Here is a 16329-nt window from a genome sequence, read left to right as displayed (position 1 = left end):
TCCAAGATTTGGCAATTAGGAAAAAGCTACTATAAACATCCATATTCAGGCTTTAAGTTTTTGACTCATGGGGATATGTAATTTTAGGTACATTTTTAAGTTAACATCATAAGCATGTCATTAGCAATTCTTGAATATAAAAGTACTGAGTTTTTTAATAGCCATTGTTTCAAAGGATCGATTTTGCTTCCTCTAGTTTCCATCACCAGGTGGGCATTGTTAACAGCTTGGCGATCCACTGAATAGATGCTCCGTGGTTTACTTGATCTTTCCTCTATTACAGCATACCCTTGGGCAGAAGGTGGTTTTCATGATCTCTTAGGTTAGATTCGAAGATGTGAATATTTAAGGCCGTGGTTCTCAACCAGGGGCAATTTTGCCAGAGGACATACAGCAATGTCTGGAGACATTTTTGGCTGTCACAACTGGAGGAGAAGTTACTGGTATCTAGTAGATAGATGTCAAGGATGCTGCTAAATATCCTACAATGCACGAGACATCCCCTCGTCACAAAGAATTACCCAGACAAAAATGTCAATAGTGCTGATATTTAGAAATTCTGATTTAGGTTTTCAAGTCTCGTCTTTTTTTAATTCTTTGCTAATGTGTGTGGGAAGCAGTACTGTTTACGGGTGTTAGAGTCCAACAAATTAGGAACTAGGCAGTAACCTGCTCCTGCTTGTGTTCTGAGACAAATCACTAGACTTTGATTTTTCCTATCTTTTTAAAGGAAGATGAGACCCAACCTTGCATGATTTTTAAAATCAACACAGTATTAATACTTTAATTTTACCAACCTGATAGATAAAAAGTGGCATTACAGGGCTGGCCCGGTGGCACAGCAGTTAAGTGTGCACGTTCCGCTTCGGCGGCCCTGGGTTTGCCAGTTCGGATCCCAGGTGAGGACATGGCGCCGCTTGGCACGCCACGCTGTAGTAGGCGTCCCACATAAACAGCAGAGGAAGATGGGCATGGATGTTAGCTCAGGGCCAGTTTTCCTCAGCAAAAAGAGGAGGATTGGCAGCAGTTAGCTCAGGGCTAATCTTCCTCAAAAAAAAAAAAAAAGTGGCATTACTTTTATTATTGAGGTTGAGCATCTTATTTAAGAGCCACTTGTCCACTAGCCCCAGTGGCCTAGGGTTAAGTTCAGCATGCTCCACTTTGGGCCTGGGGTTTGGGCACGGACCTACACCATTGGTGTGTCAGTGGCTATGCTGTGGCAGCAGCTCACATACAAAATGGAGATTGGCATCAGATGTCAGCTCAGGGCGAATCTTCCCCAGCAAAAAAAAAAATAAAGAGCCACTTATATTTCCCCTCTCTGTGACCTATTTTTCCCTATCGTTTGTCCATTTTTCTACTAGGTTGGTCATCTTAGTGATTTTTAAGAATTCTTTATATATTAAGGAAATCAGTCCTTAGTCCATGAGTTGTAAATATATCTTACCCAGTATATGTTTTGACTTTGTATATGATCTTCATCATAAAGAAATTTATTTTCGGTAGAATTTATCAGTGTTTTTTGTATGGCTTTTAAGTGTGTGTTGTACTTAGGCCTTCCCCACTTCACGATTATAAGAATTTTTCCATGTTTTCGTCTAAAACTTATGGTTCTACTTTTTTGTATTTAGATCTTTAAGCCACCTAGACTTTGTTTTAGTATAAGGTATGAAGTAGTGATTTAATTAGCCAGGTGTTCCAATACCATGTATTGAAATCCATTTTTTCTAGACTGATATGGAAAGTCACATTTATCATATAACAAGTTCTCAGATGTATTTGAGCATATATTGGAATTTTTAATTCTGTTTGAATGATATGTTTCTTATTGCCAGTAACACACAGGTTTGATTATTGTGGTTTTTCTAATTTTTAATAACCTCATTACACTTTTAAAAGATTTCTTGAGTGTTCTTGCTTAGTTTTTCCTACGAACTTTAGAATATCTGAGAGGTAGCAGGACTGCCTGGACTTACATCCTGACCGCTGTTTATCAGCCCTATGACGTGACAAGTCCCTTAACCTCTGTGGCTCAGGTTTCTCGTAAAAATTGTACTTACCTCTTAGGATTGTTGTGAGAATTAACTGAGATAGTAGGAAAAGCTCTTAGGATAGTGCCAGGCACATAATAAGCACTATATAATTGTTTGCTACTGTTATTAAGGGGTTTAAGAATCCTGAAACAAATTACAGATGATAGTAACATAGGAATGGTAAGTAGAGGATTTAAGACCAAGGAATTAATTTTGTTGAGGGGATGATATCAATCTTGAAAAGCTTAAGGAATTGATAGAGAAAAATAAACATAAGTATGGGTCTTAATAATTAGGGATATACTGCCTATAAGAGACTCATTTTGATCAAAGACACAGGTTAAAAGTGAAAATATGGACAATGGTATTCCACACAAACAGTAACCGAGAGAGATGGGGTGGCTATACTAATTTCAGACAAAATAGTATTTAAGTCATAAGCTGTTACAAGAGACAAAGACATTACATATTAATAAAAGACTTAATCAACAAGATACATGGGCCAGCCTGGTGGCATAGTGGTTAAGTTCATGCACTCCACTTCAGCAGCCCGAGGATCACAGTTTCAGATGCCAGGCACAGACCTACACGCCACTCATCAAGCTATGCTGTGGAGGTGTCCCACACACAAAATAGAGGAAGATTGGCACAGATGTTAGCTCAGGGCCAAACTTCCTCACCAATAAATGAATAAATAAATAAAGATGTAACAATTATAAACATAAGCACCAAACAATATATGACACATACAATGCCAGAATTGAGGAGAGAAATAGTTCCACAATAACAGTTGAGACATCAATACTCTACTTTCAATAATGGATAGAACATCTAGATGAATGATCAATAAGGAAATAGAGAACTTAAACATCACTATAAATTCAATGTAACAGACTCCACCCAAAAATAGAATGCTCCACCCAACAACAGCAGAATACACATTCTTCTCTAGTGTACTTGAAACATAATGCAGGATGGACTGTTTTTTGGGCCACAGAACAAGTCTTGATAAATTTTAAAAGACTGAAATAATACAAAATATTTTTACTAACACAATGGAATGAACCTAGAAGTCAATAACAGAAGGAAAACTGGAAAATTCACAAATATGTGGAAATTAAACAATACACTCTCTTTTTTTTTGCTGAGGAAGATTTGCCCTGAGCTAACATCTGCTGCCAATCTTCCTTTTTTTGTTTTCGTTTTCATATGTGAGCTACTGCCACAGCATGGCCACTGACAGACGAGCGGTGTAGGTCTGCGCCCAGGAATTGAACCTGGACCGCTGAAGCAGAGCACACCAAACTTAACCACTAGGCCACCGGGGCTGGCCCTAAACAATATACTCTTAAATAACCAATGGGTCAAAGAAGAAATCACAAGAGAAATAAAATACCTGGAGACAAATGAAAATAAAAATGGAGACAGTAAAAAGATCAGTGGTTTCCAGATGGGGCTGGCCCCATGGCCGAGTGGTTAAGTTCATGCGCTCCGCTGCAGGTGGCCCAGTGTTTCCTCAGTTCGAATCCTGGGCGCGGACATGGCACTGCTCATTGAACCACGCTGAGGCAGCATCCCACATGCCACAACTAGAAGGACCCACAACGAAGAATATACAACTATGTACTGGGGGGCTTAGGAGAGAAAAAGGAAAAGAATAAAATCTTTAAAAAAAAAAAAACCGAAAAAAGAAGATCAGTGGTTTCCAGGGGACAGTGGGGAGGGAAGGATGCACAGGAGGACAACAGGATTTTCAGGGCGTTGAAACTATTCTGTATGATACTCTAATGGTGGGTACATGTCATTACACATTTGTCAAAACCCACAAAATGTGAACCACTAAGAGTGAACCCTAATGTAAACTGCAGGCTTTGTGTGATAATGATGTGTCAATGTAGGTTCAATTGTAACAACTACACCACTCTGGTGTGAGATGTTGATAATGGGGGAGGCTGTGCATATGTGGGACCAGGGAATATATAGGCACTCTCTGTACTATCTGTTCAATTTTGCTGTAATAAAGTCTATGAAAAACACAGACACATGCACACACACACACACAACATAACAACCATTGTGGGATTCAGTGAAAGCAGTGCACAGAGGGAAATTTATAGCTGTAAATGCCTACATATGAAAAGAATAATATCTCAAATCAACAATCTAACTCCAAACCATAAGGAACTAGAAAAAGAAAAGCAAACAAAACCGAAATGTAACAGATGGAAAGAAATAATAAAGATTAGAGCAGAGATAAACAAAATAGAGAACAGGAAAAAAAATAGAATCAATGAAATCAAAAGCTAGTTCTTTAAAAGGATCAATAAAATCGACAAATCTTTAGCTCAATTGACTAAAATAGAAAGGAGAGCAAGAGAAGACTCAAATTACTAAAATTCAAAGTGAAAGAGGCAACATTACTGTCAACTTAAAAAAAACAAAAAGAGTTGTATGAGAATACTAGGAATAACTGTAGGCCAACAAAGTGGATAATCTAGATGAAATGAACAAATTCCCAGAAACACACAAACTATCAAAACTGACTCAAGAAGAAATAGAAAATCTGAATGGACCATAAGGAGTATGAAAATTGAATCAGTAATCAAAAACCTCCACTAAAGAAAACTCCAGGACCAGATGGCTTCACTGGTGAATTCTACCAAACATTTAAAGAAGAATTAACACCAATCCTTCTCAAATTCTTCCCAAAAATTGAACAGGAGGGAACACCACCTAACTCTGTGAGGCGAGCATTAGCCTGACACTGGAGCCAGAACAAGACATTACAAGAAAAGAAAACTATAAATCAATATCCCTTATGAATAAAGAGGCAAAAAAAATCCTCAAAACAAAAAACCTAGTGAACTAAATTTAGCAGCATAATTAAAAGGATTATATACTGGGATCAAATAAGACTTATCTCAGACATGCAAGGGTGGCTTAATATATAAAAATCAACCAAGGTAATACATCATATTAGTAGGATGAAGGAAAAACACACACGATGCAGAAAAAGCACTTGACAAATTCCATCATCCTTTCATGATAAAAACACTAAAAAGCCAGGAATAAAAGGGAACTTTTTCAACATGATGCCATATATGAAAAACTCACAATGAACATCATACTCAATGATGAAAGACTGAAGGCTTTTCCTCTAAGATTGAGAGTAAGATAAGGATGTTTGCTTTGACCATGTCTATTTAACATAAGTTGTATAAGTTCTAGCCAGAGCAATGAGGCAAGAAAAAGAAATAAAAGGCATCCAAATTTGAAAGGAAGAAGTAAAACTAACTCTGTTTGCAGATGACTTGATTTTATATGTAGAAACTCTAAATAATCCATAGAAAATCTCTCAGATTAATAAACAAATTTAACAAAGTTGCAGGATATAAAATCAACATTCAAAAGTCAGTTGTATTTCTATACACTGACAATAAACAAACAGAAAAAGGAAACTGAGAAAACAATTCCATTTACAATAGCATCAAAAAGAACAAAATACTTAGGAAAAAATTTAACCAGGAAACACAAGCCTTATGCACTTAAAACTACAAAGCATTGCTGAAGGAAATTAAAGACCTGAATAAGTGAAAAGATATCCATGTTCATGGATTGGAAGACTTTATATTGCCAAAATGACAGTACTCCCAAATTGATCCAGAGAGTCAATGCAATACTTATCAAGATTCCAGCAGGTTTCTTTGCATAAATTAATAATATGATCCTAAAATTTATATGGAAATTCAAGGAACTCCAAATACCCAAGGCACTCTTGAAAAAGAAGAACAAAGTTGGAAGACCCACAGTTCCCAATTTCAAAATTTGCTACAAAGCTACAGTAGTCAAAATGGGTACAGTATTGGTACATGGATATACATATAGACTAATGCAATAGAATCGGGAGCCCAGAAATAAATCTTCACGTATGTAATCAATTGAGTTTTGACAAGGGTGTCAAGACCAGTCTCTTCAGCAAATGGTGCTGGGAAACTGGATATCCACACGAAAGAGAGTGAAATTGGAACCTTACCTTATGCCATACATAAAAATTAACCCAAAATGGATCAAAGACCTAAATTTAAGAAGCTGAAACTATGAAACACTTAGAGGAAGACACCGTGGAACTTGGATTTGGCAATAGTTTCATAAACATGATACCAAAAGCACAAGCAATAAAAGAAAACAGATAAATTGGACTTCATCAAAATTAAAAACTTTTGTGCATTAAAGGACACAAGAGAGTGAAAAGGCAGCTCACAGAATGAGAGAAAATATTTGAAAATCGTATGTCTGATAAGAGTTTAGTATCCAGAATACACAAAGAATACCTACAACTCAACAACAAAATGACAAACAACCCAATTAAAAAATGAGCAAAGCTGTGGAATAGACATTTCTCCAAAGATATACAAATAGCCGATATGCACGTGAAAACACGCTCAACTTCATCACCTGTCAGGGAAATACAAATCAAAACCACAATGAGATACCAACCACACCTACTAAGATGGCTATAATAATAATTTTTTTAAAGAAAAATAACTAGTGTTGATGAGGCTGTGGAGAAATTAGAACCCTCACATATTGGTGGTGGGAATGTAAAATGAGCAGCCACTGTGGAAAAGTCTGTTCCTCAAAAAGTTAAACATAGAATTACCATATGACCCAGAAATTCCACTCCTAGGTATATATCCAAAAGAATTGAAAACAGGAACTCAAACAGATACTCATCCACAAATGTTCATAACAGCAATATTCACAATAGCCAAAAGATGGAAAATCCAAGTATCCATCAACAGATGAAGGGATAAACAAAATGTGGTTTATCCATACAAGGGAATAATATTTAGTCATAAAAAGGAACAAAGTTCTGTTACATGCTACAACATAGATGAACTTTGAAAACATTATGCTAATTGAAAGAAGCCAAGCGTCTGCCCCGTGGCCCAGTGGTTAAGTTCGCCCGCTCCGCTGCGGCGGCCCAGGGTTTCATTGACTGGGATCCCGGGCGCGGACATGACACCGCTCGTCAGGCCATGCTGAGGCGGCGTCCCACATGCCACAATTAGAAGGACCCACAACTAAGTATACAACTATGTACCTGGGGAGCTTTGGGGAGAAAAAGAAAAAAATAAAAAATAAAACCTTTAAAAAGAAAAAAGAAAGAAAGAAGCCACGCACAAAAGGACAGATATTACCACAAAAAACCCAGGGGCTGGCCAGGTGGCGCAGCCGTTAAGTGGACACATTCCGCTTTGGCGGCCCGGGGTTTGCCGGTTCGGATCGCCGGTGCTGAGATGGCACCGCTTGGCAAGCCACGCTGTGGTAGGCATCCGTATATAAAGTAGAGGAAGATGGGCATTGGTGTTAACTCAGGGCCAGCCTTCTTCAGAAAAAAAGAGGAGGATTGGCAGCAGATGTTAGCTCAGGGCTAATCTTCCTCAAAAAAAAAAAAAAAAAAAAACAACCCAACAACTCAATTAAAAAATGGGCAAAAAATCTGAACAGTGGTTTCTCCCAAGAAGATATACAGATGGTCAACAGGCACATGAAAAGATGTTCAACATTACTATCAGGGAAATGCAAATCAAAACTACAATGAGATATCACTTCACTCCAGTCAGAATGGCTGTAATTAACAAGACAGGAAACAATAAGTGTTGGAGAGGACATGGAGAGAAGGGAACCCTTGTACACTGCTGGTGGGAGTGCAAACTGGTGCAGCCACTATGGAAAAAAGTATGGAGATTCCTCAGAAAATTAAGAATAGATCTACCATATGATCCAGCTATTCCACTGCTGGGTATTTATCCAAAGAACTTGAAAACAAATGCATAAAGATAGGTGAACCCCTATGTTCACTGCAGACTTATTCACAATAGCCAAGACTTGGAAGCAACCTAGGTGCCCATCAATGGACAAATGGATAAAGAAGATGTGGTATATATACACAATGGAATACTACTCAGCCATAAAAAATGGTGAAATCCGGTCATTTGTGACAACATGGATAGACCTTGAGGGTATTATGCTAAGTGAAATAAGTCAGAGGGAGAAAGTCAAATACCATATGATCTCACTCATAAGTGGAAGATAAAAACAACGACAAACACACACATAGAAACGGAGATTGGATTGGTGGTTACCAGAGGGGAAGGAGGGACGGGGAGGGCAAAAGGGGTGATTAGGCACATGTGTGTGGTGATGGATTGTAATTAGTCTCTGGGTGGTGAACATGATGTAATGTACACAGAATTTGAAATATATTACAATGTACATCTGAAAGTTATATAATGTTATAATCCAGTGTTACTGCAGTAAAAAAGGGACACATATTGTATGATTCCATTCATACGAAGTGCCCAGAATATGCAGATCCATAGAGACAGAAAGTAGATTAGAGGAGCCGGGGGAGTAGGGAGTGACTACCCATGGGTACCAGATTTTTGGGGGACACCATGAAGATGTTCTGAAATTAGATAGTGGTGATGGTTGCACAACCTTGTGAACATACTAAAACCACTGAGTTATAAATTTTATGCTGTGTGAATTATATCTCAATTTTCAAAATGTGTACATAGTCATTTTTAAAATTTGCTCTGCGTTTAGTTACAGTTATATTATGAAGGGGGCATCAATATATATAATTTTATAGGGCAGAGTAGTGATTTATTTCCACTTTTTCTTGACCAGTATTTTCAATTTTTAGTTTTTCAAAGAGTCTGACTTTGATACACCGTATTGCAGTTTGTTTCCTATTTCACTAACTTTTGCTCTTATCTCTGATTCCTTCTACTTTCTTTTGATTTATCCTCTTTTAAAAAAATTCTTAAGTTAAACCTTAGCCTACTAATTTTCAGCCAGTTTTCAAATATAAGTATGTAAGTCTATAATTTCCTCCAAATATCCTGTTATGGTAGCCCACAGGTTTTAATACATGGTGTTTTATTATTTTTCAGTTCTAAATACTATCTGATTTACATTATGATTTCTTCTTTGATGCACACGTTATTTAAGAGTGTGATTTTATTTTATTTCTTTTGAATGGGTAATGCATTCAAAATTCAAAAGGTACATAAGAATGTGCAGAGCAAAATCTCTCTTCTGCACCTCCTCCTCCAACTCCCAGCTATCCAGTTCTCTTTTTTGGATTAATAGTATTAGCAATGTCTTGCTTAGTGTCAGAAAATTGTGTTATTTTTGTTAACCATTCTGAGGATCTCTGTTTTTGATAGGTGAATTTAACACATTTACCTGTATTATAATTACAGTTACAGACTGTTAGACTTGTTTTGCCCGTCGTTTTTTTTGTTTTTGTTTTTTTTACTATATCCTACTTTCTATTGGGTAGACTGATTTTTTTTTTTATTTTATTTTTTTGCTGTGAGGAAGATTGGCCCTGAGCTAACATCTCTTGCCAATTGTCCTCTTTTTTTGCTTGAGGGAGATTGTTGCTGAGCTAACATCTGTGCCAATCTTCCTCTATTTTATAGGGGATGCCACCACAGCATGGCTTGAGGAGCAGTCCTAGGTCGGCGCCCAAGATCTGAACCTGTGAGACCTGGGCCACCAAAGCGGAGTGCGCAAACTTAACCACTCACTACACCACTGGGCTGGCTCCAAGACTGATTTTTAAAAAATTTTTCTATTTCAAAGCTGCATATTCTATTTTGATTATTCTGGTGGTTGTGCCTTCATTATTAAGACTGATACTTATGTTTGTTTTTTCTCTGTTAAATTCCTAAATATAAATATATATAATATAAATATTTATTTTAACAATTGGCTCGCACAAATGTGGATGCTGGTGAGTCCAAAATCTACAGTGTGAGCTGGCAGACTGGAGGCCCAGGAGAGCCAATGGTGCAGTTCCAGTCCAAAGGCAAGCAGATATCATTAGCGGTGCTAATGATGTCTGAAAGCTGTCCGCTAGAGAATTCCCTCTTGCTTGAGTCTTTTTGTTCCATTTAGGCCTTCACCTAATTTGATGAGGCCCACCAACATTATGGAGGGCAATCTGCTTTACCTAAAGTTCACCAATTTAAATGTTAATCTCACCCAAAAGCACTCCCCAAGCTGACACATAAAACGAACTATCACAATTACAAATATCGTTTTTTTGTTTATTTTGGCTCTTTCTTTTTTTAGACAAAAGTGAACTTGATTATTTTCTGACTTTTCCTCATCTGTGTCTGCCCCGTTAAGCTCTTATTTTCAGTTATTATATTTTTCAGTTTAAGAGTAACCACGTGAGTCTCTTTCATAATCAAGTGTGTAATTCTCTGCCAGTCATTTGATTTCTTGGACATATTAATCACAGTTATTTTCAAATCTGTGTTTGATAACTCCATTACTTGGATCCTCTGTGGGTATAATTCTATTTGGTACTTTTTTCCTGGTGGTCACTTAATTCTTGCCTTTTTCAATGCCTGTGTGTTTGTCCGTGCCAAATATTGTGTATAAAGAATTGCAGAGATAATTTGTGGCTTTGGATGACATCTTCTTTCAGAGAAAAATTTCTTTTGCTCATGGTAGGCAGTTAGGGTAGGTAGGGGAAGATTATCTTTTTTAAAAAAATGTTTTCCTCCAGCTTTATTGAGGTGTACAACAAATAAAATTGTAAATATGTAAAGTGTACACAGTGATGATTTGATATATATATATATACACATTGTAAAATGATTCCCACAATCAAGTTAATTAACACACTATCACCTCAAAGTTACCTTTTTTTTTGTGTGCAAACACTTGAGATCTACTCCCTTAGCAAATTTTAAGAATGGAATACGATATTATTAACTATAGTCACCATCCTGTACATGATTAGATCCTCAGAACTTATATTCATCTTATAACTGAAAGTTTGTGCTCTTTGACCAACCTCTCCCCATTTCCCCTACCCCCTAGCCCCTGACAAACACCCTTCTACTCTTTCTATGACTTCAACTTTTTTTTTTATATTCCACATATACATGGTACCATACAGTATTTGTCTCTCTCTGTTTTACTTATTTCACTTAGCATAGTGCCCTCCAGGTTCATCTACATTGTCACAAATGGTAGGCTTTCCTTCTTTTTTATGGCTGAACAATATTCCATTTTATATGTATATCTCACATATTCTTTTTTTTTTATTGAGTTATTGATAGGTTACAATCTTGTGAAATTTCAATTGTACATTAATGTTTGTCAGGCATGTTGTAGGTGCACCACTTCACCCTTTGTGCCCACCCCCCACCCCACCTTTCCCCTGGTATCCACTAAACTGTTCTTGGTCCATAGTTTTAAATTCCTCATATGAGTGGAGTCATACACAGATTATCTTTCTCTTGCTGGCTTATTTCACTTAACATAATTCTCTCAAGGTCCATCCATGTTATTGCAAATGGAATTATTTTGTTCTGTTTTGCAGCTGAGTAGTATTCCATTGTATATATGTACCACATCTTCTTTATCCATTCGTCTGTTCCTGGGCACTTAGGTTGCTTCCACGTCTTGGCTATTGTAAACAGATATCTCACATATTCTTTATCCATTCATCTGTCAGCAGACACAGCTTGTTTCTATACCTTGACTATTGTGACTAATGCTGCAATGAACGTGGGAGTACATATACCTCTTAAAGGTAGTAATTCTGTTTCTGTTGGGTATATACCCTAGAAGTGGGATTGCTGGATCCTATGGTAGTTCTATTTTACATTTTTTGAGGAATCTCCACACTGTTTTCCATAATGGCTGTACCAATTTACATTCCCACCAACAGTGTACAAGGGTTCCCTTTTCCCACACCCTCACCAACATTTGTTATTTCTTCTTGATAATGGACATCCTAACATGTGTGAGGTGATAGCTCACTGTGATTTTCATCTGCATTTCCCTGATGATTAACGATGTCGAGCATCTTTTTATATACCTGCTGGCCATCTGTATGTCTTCTTTGGAAAAACGTCCATTCAGGTCCTTTGCCCATTTTAAAATTGGGTTATTTTTTGTTTTGCTATTCAGTTGTAAGAATTCCTTATATATTTTGGAGATTAACCCCCTATCAGATATATGATTTGCAAATGTTTTCTCCCATTCTGTCTGTTGCTTTTTCATTTTGTTGATAGTTTCCTTTGCTGTGCAGAAACTTTTCAGTTTGATGTAGTCTTACTTGTTTGTTTTTGTTTTTGTTGCCTGTGCTTTTGGTATCAAATCCAAAAGGTCTTTGGCCAGGAGCTTTCCCCTATGTTTTCTTCTAGGAGTTTTATGGTTTCAGGTCTTACATTTAGGTCTTCATTCCATTTTGAGTTGATTTTGTTTATGCTGTAAGATAGGAGTCCAATTTTATTCTTTTGCATGTGGATATCCAATTCTCCCAACACTATTTATTAAACAGACTTTCCCCATTGTGTATTCTTGACACCTTTGTCAAAAATTAGTAGTTAATTCTATAGGCATAGTTTTATTTCTGGGCTCTCTATTCTGTTTCACTGATCTATGTGTCTGTTTTTATGCCAATACCATACAGTTTTAATTATTATAATTTTGTAATATAGTTTGAAATCAGGAAGTGTGATGCCTCCAGCTTTGTTCTTTCTGCTCAAGATTGCTTTGCTGTTTGGGGTATTTTGCGTTTCCATAAGAATTTTAGGATTTTTCTATTTCGGTTAAAAATGCCACTGGAATTTTGATAGAGATTGCATTGAATCTGTAGATAGCTTTGGGTAGTAAGGGCATTATAACAATATTAATACTTTCAATCCATACACACAGGATATTTTTTCATTTATTTAGGTCTTCTTCAATGTCTTTCATCAGTGTTTCATAGTTTTCAGTGTACAGATCTTTCACCTCATTAGTTAAATTTATTCCTAAGTATTGTGTTCTTTTTGATTCTCCTGTAAAGGGTTCTTTTTTGTTAATTTCTTTTTCAGAGGGTGCTCCACAGTCCTGCAGATGTGTCTCTTGCCTCAACAGTATTTGGACAGAAGAGAGCCGAGGACTCCCCAAGTTCCAGCCTCAGATCAGCCTCCAACCTCCTCTCCAGTTGCAACTTCCAGGACCCTCTTCTGGGCCATCCCCTGCCTCTTGGACCAACCAATACCATTTTGTGTGGTTAGCCCCTTATTGCTGACCAACCGTGAGCTCCCAGATTCGCCAGTTACTCCACCCACCTGGAGCCCACCATCGCCCACCTGGTCAGCCTGCATCTGTGGGCCTCCTACTCCTACCTCCCTCTGACCTTCTATTTGGACCACAGTGATGTGGCTCTGGAGGCTGAGGGTCACTGCTAAGAGACGTGTGAGGGCGCCGAGCATCTCTTGAAGATGCAAAACCAGCGTGGCAGTCGCACCCTCTTCCAGGACATGCAGAGGCCACCCAAAGATGAGTGGGGGTAATACCCTGAACTCTCTGGAAGCCGCCATTGCCCTGGAGAAGAACCTGAGGCGGCCCTTCTGGATTTGCGTGCCCTGGGTTCTGCCGGCACAGACCCCATCTCTGTGACTTGCTGGAGAGCCACTTCCTAGAGGAGGAGGTGAACGTCAACAGGAAGATGGAGGTGACTAACTTCCACAGGCTGGCCAGCTCCCAGGCTGGGCTGGGCGAGTGCATCTCTTCCAAAGGCTCGCCAGCAAGCATGACCAGAAGCCTCTGGAGCCCAGCGGCCTTGGAGGCGTCCCTCTGCCTCTTCCTGGTATACGGCTTCTGCCTGAGCCTCTCCTTGCGGCCACTAGACAGCTTTTTACACACCTTAGAGCGCTCTCCCAAGCCATGGACCAAATAGAAACAATAAAACTTTCTGCAGGGGAAAAAAACCCTTTTTCCAATAGTTTTTGCTAGTTTATAGAAGCACAACTGTTTTTTGAGTCGTTGATTTTGTATCCTGCCATGTTACTGAATTCCTTTATCCGTTCTAAGAGTTTTTTGATGGCATCCTCAGGGTTTTCTACTGTGAAAATTAATAAACAGAAATCTCATGTAAAATGGAGTTGAGAATTGGTCTGATTCCTTTGGAACTGGGCTGTTCCTGTTGGAACTGTGCTGTAAGGATTTTTTTCCTTTGCTCTGAAAATGAAAAAAACACACACAAAAACCCTGAGAAATGGAATCCCAGTCATCTAAATGCTGCGAGGGCATCCTCCCTTCAAAGATTCTGGTCTATGTTCAAAACCCACCGTTCTCTCTCACGTGCGTTTCTAAAGTGGACCCACTTAACCAAAAGTAATTTAGAACACTGACGACCACTGTGGGATGCCCCAAACTAACTTAAAACCGAGTCGGACGGCCATGGCACTCAGATTGTCAAAACTAAACGGGACGCCTATTTTGATTGGTATTTTGAGGCTTCTAAATGTTACCGGAAGTCTCAAATTGCCTCTATGCAAAATACAATTTTTAAGTTAATGAGGCAAACAAACAATTGAAGAAAGACAAAATGGCTTCTGAGGCCTCTCTCCCTCCCCTGTCTTCTTTGTCTCTAGAGGCAAGGCAGCCATCTTGTGCTCAGGCCACCTTCCATACCATCTTCCTCCTGCCCCTCTGCACAGTCTCTGCCTCCTCTGTCCCTGTTTCCCCATTCTAAATCTCTCAAGAAATTTTTCTTCTCTTCAAACTTCTCCCCACTTTCTCCTTCCCAGAATATATTAAAACCTACCCCTTTGACCCAAATGCTAACCCCCTAATTACTACTTCTGAGTTGACTGGAGCAAATAAACAGCTAGAAAGAAAAATTTAAATAGCAATTACCCTAGACTTATTTTTTTAAAGATTGGCATCTGAGCTAACATCTGTTGCCAATCTTGTTTTTTTGTTCTTCTTCTCCATAAAACCCTCCAGTACATAGTTGTAGATTCTAGTTGTGGGTCCTTCTGGTTGTGCTATGTGGGACGCCACCTCAGCATGACCTGATGAGTGGTTCCATGTCCGTGTCCAGGATCTGAACCGGCCATGGAAGCAGAGCATGTGAACTTAACCACTTGGCTACGGGCCGGCCCCTACCCTAGACATTTGATAATAGACAAATATATTCCAAAACTCCTAGGAGAAAATGCTTTCTGTTTCTCTCTATTGAAGCTTTTTGTTAGGTCACCCATTCTGTTCAAAAGGGGGAAAAATACATGATTCCCAGTGTTTTGGAACAACTATTGGAAAACAGGGTCCCTCATAGTTAAGAGATTTTTAGACGCTATAGGCAAGATAGGTTCCACCTTGCTTATGGGCCAGGATCTTGTGTCTTTCTGGAAATGGGTGAATTTTGGATAATTTGGAATTGTAATGGCCATTCTGAGGAAACTTTGTTTTAAATAAGTCCACTTTAAGAGGCACCCTTAAAAGAGAGAATTCCAAACCTCTTGGGAAACAATAGGAATGCTTTCTTTGATTGGTATGCAGAAGTTTCTAAAAGACAAAATGACTCCAAAAACAGCTCTAAAAGGATCCTTACAACATGCAAATAAAAATCTTTTTTTTTAATGCTTTTTTTTGGTGAGGAAGGTTGGCCCTGAGCTAACATATGTTGCCAATCTTCCTCTCTCTGTTTTTTTTTCTCCCCAAAGCCCCAGTACATAGTTGTATATCTTAGTTGTATGTCATTCTGATTCTTCTATGTGGGATGCCACCTCAGCACAGCTTGATGATTAGAGCATAGGTCCGTGCCCAGGATCCAAACTGGCAAACCCCAGGCTGCCAAAGTGGAGCGTGTGAACTTAACCACTCAGCCATGGAGCTGGCCCTACAAATAAAAATCTTTAGTAAAAAACTTTGGCCATCTGAACAAGTTATCCCTATCTGCCATAAATACAATTTGGATCCAAATATTCTTTTGAGTTTTGTACCTGACACATGGCTAACATTTTTTAAATGAAACTGTGAGACCCTTGTCTGTGTCTTTCTGTATATTATACATGTCTATGGGTGTATGTTATAAAGAGGTTATATTTTTCTACCTCCAGATTGTATCGCTAAAATTAACTTGTAAAAGAACTCTATTTAATTGTATTAAAAATAAAGAAGTGCTTATATGAATTAAAATATAATGGAAACTAACCCAAATGCTTTTCAAGTTTATGTGATCTGGAATTAACTTTAGTAAATAAAAGCTAGTTTAAGATTACTGGTCTAATTAAAACAGGCATGCCTTTAAAGTTATCAATGCTGACTGTAATGCAGACATACATCTTTCATTCCGCCTGGGCTTATTAGTCAAATAAATTCATGTTATCTCTCCTTTTTTTTTTTTAAGATTGGCACCTGAGATAACATCTGTTGCCAATCTTCTTTTTTTTTTTTTTCCCCTTTCTTTTTCCTTCAA

The sequence above is a fragment of the Equus przewalskii genome, chromosome 6 (genome assembly GCF_037783145.1).
Source record: "Equus przewalskii isolate Varuska chromosome 6, EquPr2, whole genome shotgun sequence".
NCBI classification, from domain to species: Eukaryota; Metazoa; Chordata; class Mammalia; order Perissodactyla; family Equidae; genus Equus; species Equus przewalskii.
Note: the sequence above shows the minus strand (reverse complement) of the source record.